The sequence below is a fragment of the Urocitellus parryii genome, chromosome 8 (genome assembly GCF_045843805.1).
Source record: "Urocitellus parryii isolate mUroPar1 chromosome 8, mUroPar1.hap1, whole genome shotgun sequence".
In the NCBI taxonomy this organism is placed as follows: Eukaryota; Metazoa; Chordata; class Mammalia; order Rodentia; family Sciuridae; genus Urocitellus; species Urocitellus parryii.
In genome coordinates this window covers 19,770,651-19,791,221 of record NC_135538.1, presented here as the reverse complement: position 1 = coordinate 19,791,221, position 20,571 = coordinate 19,770,651, and the positions used below count along the sequence as shown (strand labels likewise).

The 20,571-nt window shown below is 37.5% G+C and overlaps 1 protein-coding gene and 1 pseudogene across 3 annotated transcripts in view; one reads left to right on the top strand and one right to left on the bottom strand.

The window, feature by feature from the left end:
- Grm1 (glutamate metabotropic receptor 1) overlaps positions 1 to 20,571 on the top strand; it is a 376,962-nt gene that overhangs the window by 91,808 nt on the left and 264,583 nt on the right. The window lies entirely within an intron of this gene.
- Positions 12,686 to 13,451, bottom strand: LOC113175818 (U11/U12 small nuclear ribonucleoprotein 35 kDa protein pseudogene; annotated as a pseudogene).

Sequence of the window (20,571 nt, the reverse complement as noted above, 5' to 3'; positions counted from 1 at the left end):
ATAACTTGGCTGCAGAAGTCATTTAGGGTCACTTTGGCCATAGTTACAGGTCTACCATGATTCAAGGGGAAGGAAGAGACTCTATTTTTCGATGGAGAAATGATAATATCATATTGTAGGAAGAACATGTGGGATGGGGTATATTGCAGAGGCCATCTGCAGAAAATACAATCTGCTACAAGGATGATAATGGGAGATATTTATCAAGAGACTTTATTTGTACCAAGTGCTATGAGATTTACATTTCATACTACATCATTTTAATTTCTCACTACGTCACTCTGAAGTAGTAGCATTATTATCTCCATTTTACAGATGAGGGAAATGTGGCTTGGAGTCTTTGTTTCATCCAGAACATGGCTGACAAGGGGTAGAATAGAGGTTTGAACCCATGTTTCTATAGTCTGTATACTCCTAATCCTTCAGCAGAATTGATTTCAGGATTAAACAAGAACATTTACAAAATATTCTTGATATTTACAAAATATAAGCTTGATATGCAAACTTAAGTCTTTCTTGAAGAAAAATTTTGGGGAAATTTTTCAAAAATATTAATGTTTCATATTTCAGACACAATAAATGTGTCTTGTTGATTACAAAATTAATATAATAAATCATAGTATAATGGAGGTTTGTTAATTCCTGAAGATAAACCTTCTTGGGATCCTTTTACTTTTGTTCTCTCTTATCATTCTATTCTTTCATCCCAGCATCCTTGGCCACCCTTATGTTTTCATTATAAAATCAGGGTATTTTTAAAGTTGTAAGAAGCCTTAGACTTAAGACAAAAAATCCCCTTTGTTCTCCTGGAGTCTTTATATGTGTTCTCCAGAAATCTGATAACTTTTAAGAATAAATATTCATGTAGACTATTTCCCCCTTGATGTTTTCAAATAAATGTAAACTTCCTAGTAGCTCTATATGGCCCTAAGACTGACAGAGTAAAAGATTTATTTTAAATTTATTTTTGTGGTTAAACATTTAGGCATTTTTATTGGAATTTTTCTGTTTCATCTATTAATATTTAACAAATAGCAATCTGTGGGTAGAGCAGGAAAGAGAACAGAAGGTGACATCCCCATGTTCCTGGAGCCTGCATTGCCTAGGAGGCAGCCTCCAAACAGGGACTGGTTGCAAAAGAGCAGAGACCTATTATCCAGAATATATGGCCTCTTCTTGAAGCACCGTGTTTCATTAAACAAGACAAAGGATTCCCACGTGTGTATGTGAGTGTGTTTATGGCTGGAAAATCAATTTCAATTATTCTATAAAACACCACTCAGTTTCTGTCCTGTGTGAAACCTTCTGTGAAGAGCTTGTGGGCAGGACAAAACCAGAATCTCCCTTGAAGGCATTGCTGTAGTTCGTGGAGAGTGGCTGTGCAGAATAACTTGGGAAGATGGCAACCTTGTGGCTTCTATTGCATCTTGAGCCAAGCCACAGACTGATTTCTTAGGTAAGCTAGATTATTCAGTGGCACCTGAGATAACAGGTCATGAGTTCTGTTTAGTTTTGCTTTTTGTTGTTTGTTTGGTTTGGTTTTGATTTTGGTTCTGGTTTTCTAGCTAGAATAAAATTATCACTCATAGTGCAGGCATCTATTTGCAATCTAGACACTTTTGTCATCACACTATATGATATCAGGAGTTTTGAGTGTAGAGAAGTGGTTATAGGAAGAGAAAGGCCAAGTGTCAATTCTCAGTCTAGTGCTCCAGTGTGTAATTAAGATTAGTGGACACTGGAGTCATGAAAAACTCTACCACAAGTAGGGTTTCAACTCACAGTGCTATAGCTCAAGATCTTGAGACTTGGTTTACAAATGTTTGCTCATATTCCTACTGTTTTCTGAGGCTCTAGGATTAAAATTTCCCTCTTTCCCTTATTTCTGTCATACGATTTTTCCTAAGGAAAAAAAACCAAATAATTTTGTGAAGAAGTCTCTCAATCAATACACTAATAAGTTATAACATTCATGTATTTCCTGAAAGAATGAAATAAATTTTTTAAGGAAAGTAGGTGGTAGATGTCAGCCATGAAAAGTACATGGTGATCAGTTGAGAATTAACTAGTTTGATTTTATGTTTTTAAAATTTAACATTACCACCTGAGGTGCCATGGTAGGTAGACCCCAATACTATGCTAAGATTTCAAGGAAACTCGGTGATATGCTATTTCTTCCCTGCAAGGAATTCTCCTCTCACTGTATTTTATTAATAATAAAGTTATATGGTGTTAAAAGGTAAAATGCAGAGAATTTTATTTTATATATTAAATGAATATTAGTTTTACCATGAAAAATCTAGAAAAAAAAGATGTAACTAAATCTAAGGAATGAGGCAAATAATGTCTGAGAAATCCAAGATTAGGAAGCAAGAAGCTGGGCTCTGGCACTGTGGTGCAGAGTGATACAATCAGTTGTTGGACTAGCTCCTTGCTGAAGTTCCTTGTAATTTCAAGAGGGAGATAAATATATGCACAAAAAGTTATCCACCGTGTGGGTGTTCAGCTGTCTTTGTTAAGTGATTCTTCTTAGAGTGGAATTAGCACATTAGCCACTGTCGATCACAGATGAAGTTCTCACTGCTTTTCTGGTCCACCTACCAATAGTAAATTGGAAGATCCCAGCAGGTTCTGTTTCCTCCAAGTCCTATTTTTTTTCCTCTCTCCCTGGAAGAAAGCTGCTGCACAATAACTGTTAAACCATGGCATGATGTTTCAGGAATTAGGAGAGTTAAACGCTGTCTAATTTTGTAAGTGCCTATCTAATCAGCTAAGACTTGGGCACTGAGAGAATGAATGGTCCATATTTTACTGATTCTTTTAATGAGCAGTAACTGAAGATGAATTTGTCTGCCTGGTTCCAAAATTTTATAATTCAAGGCAGGTTTCGAGACTGTTTTTCTCCTGCTGCATCTCTTTATGTCAAACTCTGACTGGTAACTGGAAGGTTTTATGTGGCAATACAATGCATCGAAAAGGTGGTATCTCTGGGTTTCAGTGTAGTACTAACTTCCTTTGTGATCTTGGGCACACATCTTTGTTTTTCTGGCCCTCAGCTATATAATGAGGGTTATGGATAAAATGATTTCTTAGATTTTAATATTATTTATTTTATTTATATTATATATTTATCTCTTTTTTAATAAAATGAAGAAAATGCACACATGTACATTGCTACTTGCAGAAACTGTGAAAAGGTAGTGATACAGAATTTTCCAAAATTCAATTCAGTTGGCCCTCCATATCCATGCGTTCCACATCCTTGGATTCAATCAACCTCAGATTAAAAATATTTAAAAATTAGGGGCTGGGGATGTGGCTCAAGCGGTAGCGCGCTCGCCTAGCATGCGTGCGGCCCGGGTTCGATCCTCAACACCACATACAAACAAAGATGTTGTGTCCGCCGAGAACTAAGAAAAAATAAATAAATATTAAAATTCTCTCTCTCTCTGTCCCCATCTCTCTCTCACTCTCTCTTTAAAAAAAGATATTTAAAAATTATCACTGTACTAAACATGTACACCATTTTTGCTTATCATTATTCCCAGGCAATGTAGTAGAAAAATTACTTGCATAGGATTTACATTGTAGATATTATAGGTAATATATATATATATATATATATATTATAGGTAATATAATATCTACTAAAATATACTAAAAATATTATAGGTAATATAGGTAGGAGGATTGTTTGTAAGTTATATGCAAATACTGCATTATTTTATGTAAGGGACTTGACCACCTAAGATTTTGCTGTTCGTGGGAGTCTTGGAACCTATTATCCACGATAAGGAGGGATAACTATATAATCACACTCCACTGGGACAAAGAGTTTGTGTAATGATATATTTGTTGCTTGAAATGGTCAACAATAACTTGCGAGTGAATTTAGCCATTCATTAAGGGTCATTGAATTGACACATTGCCTAGGAACTGTGCTGACGGTAATGGACAAAGATGATACATACAAAGCCCTTACCTTTAGCAAGAGCACACATTTGTGAATTTTATGGGAATTAAGTAAATAGTGACACTAATAAGCATATGGTTATATGTTTATCCATATGTAGCCATAGTGCTATAAAGGGTATGAATAATGTGGAGGTGGAGCCAAGGTTGGGTCACTTTATATAGGGTGATCAGGGAAGAGATCTACATCAGCAGGAGGCAGAGATGAGAAGCTGAAACCTAGGTGCTGAAGAGCAGGAAGCCTGGAAAAGACAGAGGGAAGCCAGTGAGTGAAGTCTCCCAACAAAGAATGAACTTACCACATTTGAAAATGAAGTCCAACGTGGCTGCGAAAGTGGGCTAACAAAGTGGCAAGGCAGGGAGACTGGAGGTCCCGGGGTCGTTTGAAGTCAGGAAAGGGGTTTCAGGTTTTATCTTGTTAGGGGAAACCACTAAGGGTATCTAAGTAGTGAGTGAATTGGTTCGATTTTATTTAAGATAAGTATGGTTTCTTGTTTGGAGATGGATTGGAGAGGAAAAAGAAATAAGGGGAGACCATGTTGAGGATGTTGCAATAGGTCAACAAGAGAGACAATGGAGACTTAGAAGAAATTGATGTTAATGGAGAGATGCTAAAACCACTAAGGAGATGGTAAATTAAGGGAGACCAAGTATAATAAAATAAAGTTATTTTATCATTAATGAGCATGTAAAATATATTCAAATTAAGTTCCATTTAAAACCAATCTTTTTCATGTATCACATGCACAGGTAGGTGTGTGTGTGTGCATGTGTGTGTGTGTATAACATTTGGAATTTTCATATACTGTTTTACTGTTTAGTTCTCTACTTTTATTTATTTATTTTTTTAATTTGTAAATATCAGTAATTATACCCATTTTAGAGTAGGTTCAGGGAACAGACTTATGGTGAAGATTTAGTTTTGATGTCTGTTTTCACTGATCCTTCTCAATAAAAGGGCCACACTTCTTAAAGATCTAACAAAGATGCTCTTTTCTTGAGAAACTATTCTTCCCACAGGGTGTGGATAGTCCCTCTTCTGTCCTGAACTTAAGCATCTTGTGCATATCTGTAATCATTCCTTTGCAGGTCTGTCTCTTGTAGAGTTTAGGATATAAGCTCTTTTCCATTAAATTGTTGGCCTCCAAAGGCTATCTCTGCTTGGTATGTATATGCTGAAAGACACTGAACAACAAAGAAATCATGTTGATTCACAGTATTTTTCTGTATTAGCCCATTTTATGTGTAACAAAATACCTGAAGCTGGATAGCTTTATAAGAAAAGAGGTTTGTTTTGGCTCCTGGTTCTGAAGGTCTAAGATCAAGGGGCTGCCTGCAGTGATTTACTTCTTGTTAGCAGAGCCCTGAGGTGGTACAAGGTATACTATGCCAAGAGACAGAGAAAGTACCTGTGTATATGTTGGTCTTTCTCTCTTTCTTCTAAAACCATTAGAATCCAATCATGAGGACTCTAATGACTATATCTCATCCTAATCACCCCCTAAAGATCATCTAATCACCATAGTTGGAGTAATTTTCCTTCCCTCAAATACCTTACAATGGAATCAAACTCTAATACATAATTCTCGGGCAGCACATTCAAACTGTAGCCAAACCATAGCAGATTTAATGTTCTTTGTGTGCCCTGTTGTGATAGAAAAAATCAGACTAGAGAATGACTTATTTGAGTTTCTCCATTTCTGCCATTCTTCCTTTGTAACAATCAGAGATATTGGATTTGGCATTCATAGAGCTTGGCAAGGTGTCATGGGAAGAGCCAAATCAAGGATACCTGTGTGGTTTGTCAATTTGAAACTCTTGGAATTGGAAGGAACCTCAGAGAAGATCTAGTTGAATAAGCATTTCACACTGCATTGCAATGCCACGGCCCACCACTTGTCTGAAAATGTTTGATTCCTAATCTTGAGTATTTGAGAAATAATGTCTATTTTTATTGGTGAAAACTAATGATGATTTAATTCAAAAATAAAAAACTGGACATTGAACTATTCTCATTTTTGAGCTATCAACTAAATTATGTGTCATAGGAGTTCACAGAGATTGGGAAATGATAGTGCATCCAGATGAAGGGAGATAGCAGAGGGTGGCTTCCACTCAGGTACTTTGTGAACTTTTCCTTTCTATTTTATTCATTTAAATTCTTACCCTCATGGTCTCCTGGAATGTGCTTGCATTCCTTGCCCGTCCCCTTCCCTGTCAGGGGTCCTCTTGCCAACAAGTACTGTGAGGATTTTATTTTTTTTATTTTTATTTTTTTTTTTTAGAGAGTGAGAGAGGAGAGAGAGAGAGAGAGAGAGAGAGAGAGAGAGAGAGAGAGAGAGAGAGAGAGAGAGAATTTTTAATATTTATTTTTTAGTTCTCGGCGGACACAACATCTTTGTTGGTATGTGGTGCTGAGGATCTAACCCCGGCCGCACGCATGCCAGGCGAGCGCGCTACTGCTGAGCCACATCCCCAGCCCCTGTGAGGATTTTAAATAATAGATTTAAGACATTGTTCGAAGGGTGTTTGTAAATGATTGAGAGGTGATCAAGGTGATGCACTTGGTCCCCAGCTGTGTTGTGGAATTGATAAGTTCCACCTTAAATGCACTGCTCTGCTTTGCAACTCATCATCTCCATGGCATTGAGATCCTTCCAGCTAACTACTGCTTTCAGAGAAGCTGTGAAACCAAATGATGTAAGAATGTCAGGGCTTTAATGGGTTACGTTGCCCAGGATCATTTTTCTTTTCAGGAGAAAGAGCAAAGTAATGGCTGGCTGATGGTGAAATTTCAGGTATTGGTGAAGGAGGCGTCTTGGTTAGAGGACATTATCCAGCACTTTTAATAGCATCACACATAAGGCTTGTCCTGAACACCCTGGCCTGAGGAGCCGAGAAAATGCCCAGTGACATTTACATGGTTGTGTTCTTGGCACTTCATTGACTCTGCCTTGCTCAGCATCACACAGATCCAGCCTGTCACTCCCCCTTGTGTTCTCCCTGACCCATCTGACTCACCCCTGCGGGCTCATAATCATGTGTCTCATCCCCCTACAGCATATTGAATAAGACCGTGGACTCTGGAATCTGATGGCCAGGGCTGTGTTCCCTTTTCTTCCATTTACTGTGTGTGGGAACATAAGCAATCTTCCCAAGCCTAAGTTACATTATATGCAACAGGGAGATAATGGATGTGAAGGGCTTTATTTGGTTCTTAGCACATAGAACTCAATGTGTTATCTAAATAAATAATAATGAGCTCTTATATGCTTCTATATAAGAGCTCTATCTCCTATTAGTAATATGCCAATGCTAATATTTGCATACATTAACATAATGAACTCTTATATCTGTAAGAGTTGGTTGCTATTATCTCCACAGATAGGGAAAGAGAAGTTAACTGACTCGTCCAAAGTCTATGGAAATTAAACAGTAAAGTCAAACTTGATCCCCAGACTCCCTGAGTCCAGATTGTCTATTTCTCACCATTCACCAGTACTACCTCTTTTATAAGTGAAGGGTATTTACTCTAAGAACATGGGTAAATCCATGGGGAACTCTGCATCATCTGAATCCAGGTGAAACATGTTGCACTAAGGCTCTGTGATGCATAGTGTGGAATGAGCCTCTTCTGCCAGGAGGCAGAACCTGAGTTAGACTTACAGACCTGTCATGAGAGACCTCTGAGACTGCCCTTCACTTCACAGGTAAGGAAACTGGACCTGGGGTTGTCCAGGAACTTGCACACAGTCAGAGTTACAATGAGGAAGAATCAAAACTTGGTTAGTTTTCATAGAACTGAATCCAAGGGCTCTTAAATTTACTATGTTTACTTCAAAGGGTTCTCATGTCCTCTGAATTAAAGGTGATTTTTCATACATTTTTTAATTTTCTTCTGACCCAAATTAAAATTTATTTTGATTTCCTTAATTGATGTTTTTCACTGATGATGCAAAAGATATAAAATTTGAGCTTAAATAGGAGGAGACCAAGTGCTTGAGTTGGGTTAATTTCATGAGCAAAGGGAGCTAAAAGTAGCTACCTGGAGGGGTGAGAGAACAGCTGGCTCCTGACAGTCCAATGAGGCTGGGCAGTACATCTTTCTATTAGTTCAGGTTCACCTAATGAGCATGCTCTGTAAGTGACCTTGTTTGTACATGGGTTGGCTGTTTCTGAGGAAGATGTCTCGTTCTCTGCTTTTCAGTGACTGTGTACCTAGAAGTGTGTACTGGTAAAACTGAAGTCTGCAGGCAAGATACATTTTAAATGGTTGCACAACAAATGCTTTCTCTTCTCCTACAGTAATGCACTTGTAAAAGAAATCAGATTGGGAAAGGAAAAAGCTGTTAGAAAAAAATCTGTTAAGCAGATGTCTACTTTGAGTACTGAGAATATGAAAAATGTTTTGACATGAAGCTCTAGATTATGAAAGAGTGCTGATTCATATTGTTCTAGAATCACCAAATGCTTATGCTACAAGGAACGTGAGAGATCTCCTAGTATGAACCTCACATTTTGACATTAGCCAAAATGGGATGATAAACAGCTCAAGGTCACAACTAGTTAGAGGCAGTTAAGACTTCTGACTCTCTTCTGTGAAACACAATGTATAGTTAGTTGTCCTTTGGTATCTGCAGGGAGTTTGTTCCATGACCCCACACAGTTACCAAATCTATGAGTGTTCAAGTTGCTTATATAGAATGGCATAGTATTTGTATATAACCTATGCATACCCTTCTACAGACTTAAATCCTCTCTAGATTACTCAATACCAAACATAATGCAAATACTATGAATATAACTGTTATACTGCATTATTTAGGGAATAATGACAAGAAAAGTGTCAATACACGTTCAGTACAGAAGCCACTGTTGTCAGGCTACTTTTCAAAAGGTCTAAGATTTTTACTTTATTGAAGGATAGCCCTTAACATTCCGCTTAGCCTTCGAGCAATTGCCTTTTAGGAGCCTCTTTGCGGGGGATTGTGAATTTTAGGAGCCATATTTTCACAGAAATGAAGTGTGCACATCACACAAGTTATGAACAAATGAGAAGTGAGGCCAACAACACTTGACCAGTGCTGGAGAGACTGAGGACCTGAGACATGGGAGACTCCAGGAAATGGACCTTCATGTCACTTAATTTACATGGATTCAGTCTAGTGCTAAGCATGTGGCAAATTCAAGGTTTTGGAACTTTCTAGAATTATTTTCTTCTGAGTATTTTCTATTGGTAGTTAGCTAAATTCATGAATGTAAAACCTGAAGATACGGAAGGTCAATCATAGAGAATCGGATTAGCCTTCCTGGGCTACCATAACAAAATATCATAAACTACATGACTTAAACAATCATCAATTAGTTTTCTCACAGTTATGAAGACTGCAAAGTCCAAGACAAAGGTTCCAGCTTATTTGTTGTCTGGTGAGGGCCCTTGTCCTGGCTTACAGTTGGCTGCTTCTCACTGTGTCCTCACATGACCTTCTGTTGGTTCATTTTTACAGAGAGAGAGAGAGAGAGAGAGAGAGAGAGAGAGAGAGAGAAAGAGAGAGAGGAAAAAAACCCTCTCTGGTGTCTCATCTTAAAAGTCAATAATCTTATTAGACCAAGACCCCAACTTTATTACTTCATTTAACCTCAATCAATTGTTATAGGCCCTATCTCCAAATATAACCATACTGTTGATATGGGCTTCTATATATCAATTTGGGGGAAACACAAACATTCATTCTATAACAAGGATCAGAATGTTCATGTGCAAACAAAAAGCCAGCTTAGTGGTGGTTCATTAGAGAGCAATTTAACTTACTCATGCAAGAAGTAGGAAGTATGAGGCTGGTTTGCAACTTAGTGATCTTACCAGATCTCTGCGTTTTATGGTCTTCTACTGTCCCTGTGTATGCATATAGGCTTCATCCCTGTGTTTAACCCCTTGTTGTTACAACATAGTGGTTGCACCTCCAGTCTCAGTTCTATTACTAGCCTGAAGAAAAAAGAAATAAAAGGCCTAAGACACATATCTACCATCTTCTTTTTGCAAAAATTTCTCGTAAGCCTTACCTGCAATTTTCTGCTTAAATCTCATCATCTAGAATTGGGTCATTTTGCTTTTCTAGCCACGAGGAAGTCTGGGAAGGTAGATATTTTTGACTCTGCACAATCACCCCAAACAAAAATTGTAGTTTTTAGTAAAGAAGAATGGGAGAAAGGACAATATGTAGGAAACTGCCAAAATCTGAAAGATAAAACCTCGTGGAGTTATTTAATTTGGAGGCATAGAATTTTAGTATCAAAAACATCTGAGTTCAAATCCCAGGTCTGATAATTTGGGGGCAAGTCACCTTACTTCACTGAGCCTCAGTGACTTTTGTAAATGGAGATAATTGGGAGTAGATGAGGCACTAATTTTCATGAAGATGAAAGAAGATATTAGATCTCAATAAATGCTAGTTATCTTCATGTTATTCCACTGTTTCAGGATCAGGCAACATTAGTGTTGCTTACCTTCCCTGGACCAAGCCATACTTTTGATTTCTTTTAACTTTGATGAAACATAATGATCAGGACACCAGGCACAGAAACCAGTTCAACAAATTTTATTCACTATTATTCTCTATTAAAAATAATAGACAAAAAAATTTAGAGATGATTAATGCTGCGTCTAGCCCTTTACCACTTGAGCAGAGTCTTCAATGAGCCAGGCATCTGGCCTCAGCCTGACATGCTTTCTTGTGATGGAGAAGAGATGGCCAAGATTATAGCCAGCCCTTGGAGGAAATTTGCAGCAAAGAGGGAAAGTTGTGAGACTTTTACATATTATACTGAGGCAGAAGCTCAGCAGATAATAGAATTTCACTGGGGCTTAAATTTTAAAAAGGGAGACCTCGCCTTTAAAAAAAATAAATTAGAAGATTCAAGTCAGACTTCAGGATTTAAAACGGGAAATATGCATATGTCACACATACGCATGTCATCTAAGTGTGATATTGTAGGAAGTGGCACATGATCTATGGCCGACTTTCCTTAAGGGCAGTGGCTATGAAACTAGTATTTCTATTTCCTTTATAAAGAAAACTTTTTATATAGGCATTATAAGGGGTTCATTTCCTTTCTAGAAAATTTCTCAAAGTGGCCTGTAGTAGCTATGCTTAGCATCTTTAGTTTCCACAGATATGCATTTTTATTTCAAACTTATTTTTATTAGCAAAATAATATATGATTATTGTAGATAAATTAGAGAACAAAGTAAAAATATAGAAATATAATTTCATTAATTCTACCATCTAAGGAAACACAATATTTTATGCATATTCTTCAAATTTTTATAATATGTAAATATATAAACATATATTTTCTTTTAAAAATGGCTGTATATTTTGCATAAGATTTTAACTATTTTTATGCTTAATAATATAGGATAAATAATTTTCCATGACATTGAGTGAATTCTGTATCATCCTTCAATATGTATCAAATATATTCCTTTTATAAATACATGATGATATTTGGAACAATCTGTATTGTTGGACAAAAGTTGTTTTTGCTTTTGATTGCTATTACTTCTAATTATATGCTGTGCACGGATCTTTATAATTTAAACTTGTTGGATAAAAAAAAATTTATTTTCTGAGTCAAAGAATAAGCATATAATTAACATAATTTTAATAATCTACAGCAAGAACTTATTGATATTACTTATTTTTCACCAAAATGAGGGAGCAGTTTATACTACACTATTGTCTAAACTGGAAATTGTCATTAGAGAACATATAGCTTTAGAGAGAAAGAGAAAGAGAGAGGGTGTGTGTGTGTTTGTGTGTTTGGGTGCTGTTTTCTGAACTGTTGCTTGATATATCCTTCCTACTTTTAATTGTTTATCAGTATTACAGAGGTATGGAGAGTACAGGTGTGGTAGAGTCTGCCTCTGAACCTATTTCTTGCATATGGAAACTGTAATGGAAAATGCTTTTTTTTTTTTTCCCCAAGAATGATGATCTCCTGGCACTTTTATATCACTTACAGCCTTTATTTCAATTTCTTTCTCCATTTCCTAAAGAATTCAAGTTAGAGAATCAACAAACTGGGTCATTGCCTAAAGAAGCTCTAACAGGGATCCACTGAGGGAGGCATGTGTGGCATAACTTAAAGAAGACTGAGCGACAGACAGTATAGACAAACAGACTTGGAGTGCAAAACAAACAAAATACCCAAAAAAATAAAAAGAGAAAGACTTGCTTTGTGCAAGTGTGGCAGGAAAAATATCGAGGGACAACCTGACTCCAGGTGACCATGAGTGGAAAGGGAAGCAGTGCCGTCACAGAAACAATTACCAAGCAGGGTTTTATAAATAGGAGCATGAGGATAAAGAAATCTAAGGTTCTTGGGTCAACACTAAAGCCTTATGTCCAATTTTAAATTCTACAACTATAGGGAGTAGTTCCAGCATTTGCTACATTCTGGGAAATTTACATTCATTATCATATATGATTTAGTAATAACAGGAGCTCTTTGAGATGTACATTATGTCCTCCGTCTAACACAGGGGCAAACAAGGCTTCCAGAAGAAAGTTCTTCAAGGTTATCCAGCTTCTAACCCAGAATCCAGAATTCAAATAGGTTGATCTGCCTCCAGGTGTGTTTTCTTCTCTGCCCCTGCCACCATTATCAGTATTTTATTCAATCCCTAGACATAAACTACTCAAAAAGATAGTTACCCTTCTAGTCCTTTACTCAGCTGTCCCTTCCTCTGGGGGTCTGCTATTGTTGGGCCTCTACTTGCTTCTATCCCTCTCCCTCCCCTTGACCTCTCTAAGGTGGGCTCTCTTTCCCAGTCATTTTCAGGCCATCTCCGCCTGGCACTCTTTCTTGCCATCTTTTCCCCCAACCTCTGTGGGGGTTTCAGTCCCTTGTCCTGCAGTCCTAGTGTCTCCCTCAGGATCAGGATGGCTCCCTCCTTTATCCTTTCCCCTCTCTATAGAGGTCGCTTTTAACAACGGGAAAATTAATAGGTTGTGGCCAAAGCTGATACTGTGTCCCAGTCTCAGCTGCCCAGATTCCTTTTTCTGGCCCAGTCCTCCTCCTGGTGGCCAAGGGATCCACCCTCTGAGAGTCAGTTCCAGCTTATGGTGCACAAATATCTCCTGCGGGTGGATCACAGGCCATCTGCATCCTGGTAGCCTTTTCAGCAACACATACTCCTCTTTAGTACTCTGTGGAGGTGCAGTCCCTGGAGAAGCATGTGTCCCAGTCCTTCACCAGCTAGAGACACCCTATGTGACCACAGTGGGAAAAGACTTTCTTTAACTTGTCTTCTTTGGTCTGCAAGTTTAGTGTTGCCACAAACAGGGTGCAGAGAGGGTCTCCAGAGATGCCTTGTTGGAGATGTATGATGCCAGTATCGCCCTCCACCCTGCGCTGTCGTGTGGGTCTTCATCAGTGTTATCAGTGCTGCCAGCTTTAATCTTAGAGATGGACATGCAGTGGTTCCTGGTTTCAGGAAGATGCGGAGGCACAAAGACAAAGACAAAGGTAGCTTGACCTCAATGTCACTGCATAGAGAGAACAACCACCTTGATGAAGCTGCTGCTCCTGGCAGAACCTGCATCCTTCCAAATCAGGACAATTAGAGTTGAGACCCAGATATTGCCAGTGAAATTGATTCTCCTTTGTTCTCGGTGACTTCCCTGTGTGCAGCAGTTCCTACACTGACCTTGCACATAAATTTTCTTATATGCTATCACCTGGTCGCCCTGAGGCGGATGATGACTCACTCACCTGACTGTCCAGACCCACAGGGCTGACTGAGTTAGAACACTCAGCAGGTGTTTGGATGGAGGCAGGAGAGACATAACATTTTCTAGGTAGTAAGTGGGAGAATTAAACAAGTCAAACAGTTATCAGAAAAGTAATGGGAGTGATTTCTCTGCCAGCAGGAGAGAAAGGATCTTTCACCACAAAAAGAAAACAATTCAGACCATCTCATTTCTGTTTCCACCAAGAATGAAGAAGAATGTATACTTTATCGTAGGAAACATAGGTCAAAAGGAAGAATTTCTGATAGTGATGGATGTTGAAGAGTAGGTTTCTAGAATATGCTCTGAAATCAGTTTCCTTCTCAAAACTCTTTTAAAAATGAGGTATTAACTTATTTGTCCAATGTTTCCCAGGAGAAGTTAGTGACAAGGACTGGCCTCTGACCAGGGAGGGAGTCTTAAGATCATGAGACTACATGAAATAAGGCATGGGCTAAGAGTGTGAGGGCTTAAGACTAGTGGTTCTTCCAACATGAAGAAATATCTAAATATCCTCCTTCATCAGTGATTCTTCTCATTTAACTGATACTTAAAATAAGCCGTGTTGAACACAATACTTAATTATTTGACTGAGAAACGTTATGAAGATTCAACAAAGAACATTTGGACTATTTTCCACATGATCATTGATATGTAACTTTAACCATCCCTTGGAGCTCAGATTGTTTTTTAAATACATCCTCAATATTTTGAGAGTAGGAAAAAATCAATAGAGAGCCTAGCTTTCTTTCCTACTTTCTATGATGCTGGCTGTTCATGAAGGTGATTTTGAAATCCAGCACACTTTTATGCATGGCTTGCTTGATCAATAAAAGTTAGCTATCAGATCACTATAAATCAATCTGTTATGAGTGAATTTATGTTGATCAGTGGAATATTGTCATATCTGACTGCTTCAAAACCATGTCTATCTTAGAAAATCCAGAGTCGTAGCTATTGTTTTTTTCTTTCTTGAGACAGTTCTAATTATTACATCTGTTTGCAGGGCCTTTCATGCCCCTATCAATATTTTCAATTTCCACTATCTTACAAGATTTGTTATTATTCAAATAATAGGAATTTCTTTGCAAATCTTATGTTCAAATCCTATGTTCGCCCTCATAAATATCCTTATCAGTTCCATTTAGATGCTTAGTTTTATAGCATATCTTGATTTATTCTCAGTAAACCTTTTTTGTTGCATAACTAGGATAGAAATTAAGGTTTGTCAACATATTAATTTTCTTAGATGATGGGTGTTGTCAGATGCCACTCTTTCCTTTCTCTTTTACTCTCTAGGTTTTAGGCAATATTGTAACAGGAATAAAGTCTGTTATATAATCTGTTACGTCTCAGCAACATATAGCACATTGCTGTGTTGCTGTCTTGGAATGGTCTGCCAGATGCCTCTCTCGAAATTCTTACACAAAGTGTCATTCTATAAACCATGAACCTTCTGCTCTAGTGGAACTTCTCACTGCCTCTAAAAATAACTTTTGTGGATTCACATTCACTCCCATTCACCCTGAATGTCTGTCCCTTAATGGTCTCTTTTAAGGCCCAGCCTTCATTCTTAACGTTTCCTATGAGGCCTTCTCTGATTATTTTTGTTCTTTCATCCCCAAATCTAATGTCATAGTTGTTTTTTTTTTTTTTTTTCTCAGACAGCCTGCGCAACTCAGTTGTTGCTACATTCTGTGTGCTTAGGTGGTATCTTCATAGCTATATTATAGGTTCACATATGAGGCCGCATAAAATGATAGAACACCTGAGTTAGATGTTAAATCGTAGATGCACCACTATGTCATCTTGAGTAAATTACTTAACTTCTTTGAGCTTCCATGATCTCATTGGTAAAAGGGATTATGAACTTTGATGTGGAGTTGTTGTGATGAACACATGAAATGTTTAGGTACTTTTGTATTTAGCCAATACCAGACACAAAGTAAATACTCATTGAATCGAAGGAAAAGCTAACGTGTGGTTTTTCTTGGCAACTCTTAAAATGCAGAGCACAGGGATTTTTTTTTTTTGAACTGAAGAGTTCAATATAATATTTTCTAATAGGACGAAAACGTGCAGCTCCCTACCAGCCCTGAGTGGTTACGATGACGTGACCCATTTCTATGTGTCTTAATACAAATCAATTTTCTAACTATTCACAACTTTTTTTCATGTCTGCAGATGCTAGATCCAGAGAAGTATCTAAATAAATTGTTCAATACCTGGAGAAGCAAGAGGAGTCTGTGGGGCAGGATGGAAGGGGGAGGGGAGCAAAGGGTGGGCTCCAGGCTGAGTGTATTGTCTTTAGACTGACATTGTTGGTGATCTGGCAGGCAGCCAGGGCACAAGTCCCCAAGTTTTCTGTCTAATAAGGAAAATATTATTATATTTTAAGACTCAGAACAAGCATTACTTTCTTTATGCCAGGTATGGGTGAAAATCCCTAACCTCTGTTCTATATATTTGTACCTGTCCTTGTCACAACATGAACTCTTTGTAAGTAGAAGTAACATAATTAAAATGCATAGGGGGGTGATTTTCTTCCCATTTTCTCAGCTCTTTGTAGCTAGTGTTGTTATCATTACAATGGATACAATTGGGTGTCTTAAGTCAAATGAGATAATGTTTAAGGATGCAATTTTAAATTTTTATTTGTTCTAATTAGTTATTTATGACAATTGAATGCTTTTGACACATCATACATATAAGGAGCATAACTTCTTACTCTTCCAGTGTAAATGATATAGAATCACACAGGTTGTGTAATCATATATGTGTGTAGGATAATAATGTCGGATTCATTCTACTATCCTTTCTACCCCCAATCCCCCTCACCTCCATTCACTCCCCTCTGACTAATTCAAAGTACCTCTATTCTTCTCTAGCTGTCCCCTCATTGTAAATTAGCATCCACATATCTGAGAAAACATTTGACCTTTGTTTTTATCAAATGGGCTTATTTTGCTTAGCATGATATTCTCTAACTCCATCTATTTATGGCAAATGTCATAATTTCATTCCTCTTTAAGGTCTACTAATATTCCATTGTGTATATATACCACAGTTTCTTTATCCATTCATCCACTGAAGGGGATCTAGGTTGGTTCCATAGTTTAGCTATTGTAAATTGAGTTGCTGTAAACATTTATGTGGCTGTGTTACTGTAGTATGTTGATTTTCAGTCCTTTGGGAATAAACCAAGGAGCAGGATAGCTGGGTCGAATGGTGGTTTCATTTCAAGTTTTCTGAGGACTCTCTATATGACTTTCCATAATGTTCGTGCCTATTTGCAGTCCTACCTTCGATGTATGAGTGTACCTTTTTCCCCATGTCCTCACCAACATTTTTGTTGCTTGTATTCTTGATAATTGCCTTTATGACTACAGTAAGATGAAATCTTATTGCAGTTTTGATTTTTGTTTCTCCAATTGCTAGAGATGTTGAACTTTTTTTTATATGAATTTCATATATTTCTTCTTCCATGAAATATCTCCTCAGTTCCTTAGCCCATTTATTGATTGGATTTTTTGGTGTTTTTTTGGTGTTTTTTTTTTTAGTTCTTTATGCAATTTTTAAAGTATAAAGTAAAAGAACAAGTTATTGCTGTTTTACATACATTAGGGTTCTTCTCATGGAAGTTTATATGCATGTTTGGAGATTTTTAAGTATCATGAGAGGAATGGGCAGTTTAAATGTGGTTCAATGCAAAATTCTCAGCTATCAATTTGTATAATTAAGAATTACTGTCCAAACAAATACATATGAATACAGAAATTGGAAGAAGAATTTCATGGAATAAATTCACGTACCCAGACATTATTTTAGATTATGAGAACACATATATTAATTGATTTTTTTGCTATTAAGAGAAATATTCAGGAACCTAGGTGTTAGGGCAAAGAGAAACTCTTCCACTTCTAGCACCATCTATTTCCATGTCCTCTTCGGTGAGCCATTTCACTTCTTTGTGGTGGACTTCCTTGTCTGTAAGCTGAGGTGTTGGACTGAGTATTTCTCTAAACTTTACTAGATTTAAAACATGAGAATTTGCTTATTTTCATGCAAAGAGCACTCTTGCTCATTTAGTCTGCATGTGTTTTGATAAAGAAGTAAAATAATTTTTTATGTGTATGATTGAAGCACAAGGATTGGCACCATAGTTATAAAATTATTCTCCTTTTCTGAGAGTGAGCTTTGTTAAGAGAGTCTGCTGGTAAAGTCTATTTACCTCTGGATTACTGAACCAGCATTTATTGTGAGAAGTGGCATCTGACTTCCTTCCTTATGCCCTCTTCTGCAGATGAATGAGCCAGCTGCAATTCTCTCCCTTATAATCAGTCACTGCTCTTCTCTGAGCTGTGGCATGTTTCCACAGACCAGAGAGCTGAGGGTTTTGTGATATGTTGAAGCTTCTCCTTGGGTTCCAATGGGAGATATTAGGCCACTGAAGGTGGCTAGGTGAAGAGAGAAATATCCCAGTTTGATCATTCAATCTTATTAGCAAGGAAACAAGAAGGGTTTATTTTCAAAGATACAAGAAAATCTTATTGGGTTTCATTACGACGCTCATGAAAATTTTATAGATGTTAAATTTAAGTCCCAGGTCCTTTTTAGAAAATATAAAATATATTCTAGATAATTGCTGTATTTACCTGATATTTACCTTAAAATTTTTGAAAACTCCTATCAAGTTTTCCAACAAATGTTTGAACCACATAAACCAACAGTGAATGTTTTTGCCTTGACAACACTGGATGTAACTTCTTTGAAATTCTAGTATTTTGAGAAGTGACAAAAACCAATGTTTTATTTTAATTTCACTTTCTTGTTAATTAGTGAGATTTGAAGATTTTTTATGTGCTTGTTATTCACTTATTGTTGAGTTTAAATTGCTCATTTATACCTTTTGTCTATTTCTCTACTGGTCAGTTATAATTAACACTCTTATTGTAAATTTAAATATCTAGAACTATCCTAACTACTAAAGATATATCATTGAACAGCAACTCATAAAGAGGTGTTATCATGGAGTTTAACCTCTCAGAGGAATAAAAAATAAGCAAAAACATGAATGAGGTTGGGGTATTCTATGAAGAGATCGACATCCATGAGACTAAAGAAGGTGAAGGAAGGGATGTTGAAAGATGTCTAATAAGTGATTTCTACAATGAGAAAAAGATGAAGTTGGAGAGATCAGAAGCCTCAGCCCATGTTTAGCCTGGTAGTCCCAGGGAAGGAATTTTAATTTTCATTCCAAGCACTTTGGAAAGCAATTGAAGCTCTCTGTAGTGGAGCAACATAATCTGGTTCACACCTTAACAGAACACTCAGGTTGCTAGGCATGAAATGAATCACTGGGGACAAGAATGTAAGCAAAGAGTCTAATTGGGGAGGCTGAGGCCATTGCCTAGGTAAGAATGGCCTGCTCAGATTGCCTTTGTCTGCCTGGTGCACTAACCTCTCAACTACTATTTGAGTATGCTTCTGTCAATACTAGCTACTTGCTTCCTGGGAGCTGTATTTCTCCTCCTCCTGGGTGAAGTTTAGTCAGGGACCATCACCCAACATAGCTCCCTTGCTCAAAGTGGGAGTAACTGTATGGTTTAATGTGCTCTTGCACTTCCTTCTGGGACCAGTTAGAAGCTAATGTTCATCTGAGAAAATCTTCCTACTTAGCTCTTCCCTCGTGTGCTTCCCTGCTTCTCTTGATGCTCTTCTCCCAATAAATTACTTGAATAACAATCTTCATCTCAGGTTCTGTTTTTAGAGAACATATTAAGACATGGTTTAAAGAGGCAGAGGTTGAAGCAGATAAAAGAGAATGAATTAGGAGTGTTTCAGAGATAGGATCTTGGATGTGAGAAAAACACAGAAATTTAAACAGCTCTAGATTTTATTATCTAGTAATTTTGTGGGCAAAGACACTCTTACTAATAGGAGCTGTCTCAAAGGAGCATATTTGCAAGGTGGAGAATGAAGAATTTATTCAGATATGTTGTTTGAAATGTCCATGAATGGCTACAAGAGGCTGGCAAATGAACAGTCTAGTTTTGCTCTGGAGGACAATTTAGTCTGAAGTTCTATATACACGGGACTCAACAGTGGACTTGACTGAGTGGGAGGACCTGGGATGAGAGTACAGAAGAAGAGAGAAGTTTTCCCAGGATGGATCCTTGCATGACAAGGTTGAGTAGACGAGGAAAATCAAGCAAATACACTCAAAAGTGGTCAGTGAGTGGTGAGGAAACCAGGCGAACACTGGTCTCTTTAACCAAGAGAATAAATTGTTTCAAGAAGGGGTGATCCTGAATGCACCTGAGTGGTTGAGGACAGTGTAGACAGAACAAATCAGGAGAGATGACAACAGGAAGTTTTTCAGTGGCCCTGGCAACAGATTTTGACAAGAGAAGATTCTGGGATGATTGTTATACATATGTCTAAACTCTTAAGATTATACATCAAATGCATGTAAAATTTTGTATGTCAATTATACCTCAGTTAAGACAATACAGAAAATGAGAGAATGGGAGATACAGAAGTAAATACACTGGCCTAGGCAAATATGGCAGCAGAGTAAGTACTAATGCAAGTGGAACATCGACTCCAGGGATTTTTTTTTTTTTTAAATTGACACTAGTAGGTGGAAGAAAGTGATTATCCAAGAGAGAGGGAACAATTGCATGAGAAAACCCTTGAATAGATGAAAAGTGATGGGAGTGAGTGTCATTCAAATGTATACCATGATGAACGCCGGAGAATGTAAGAAGAAAAGTGCATAGATGTTGCAGGAGATGGCTGGATT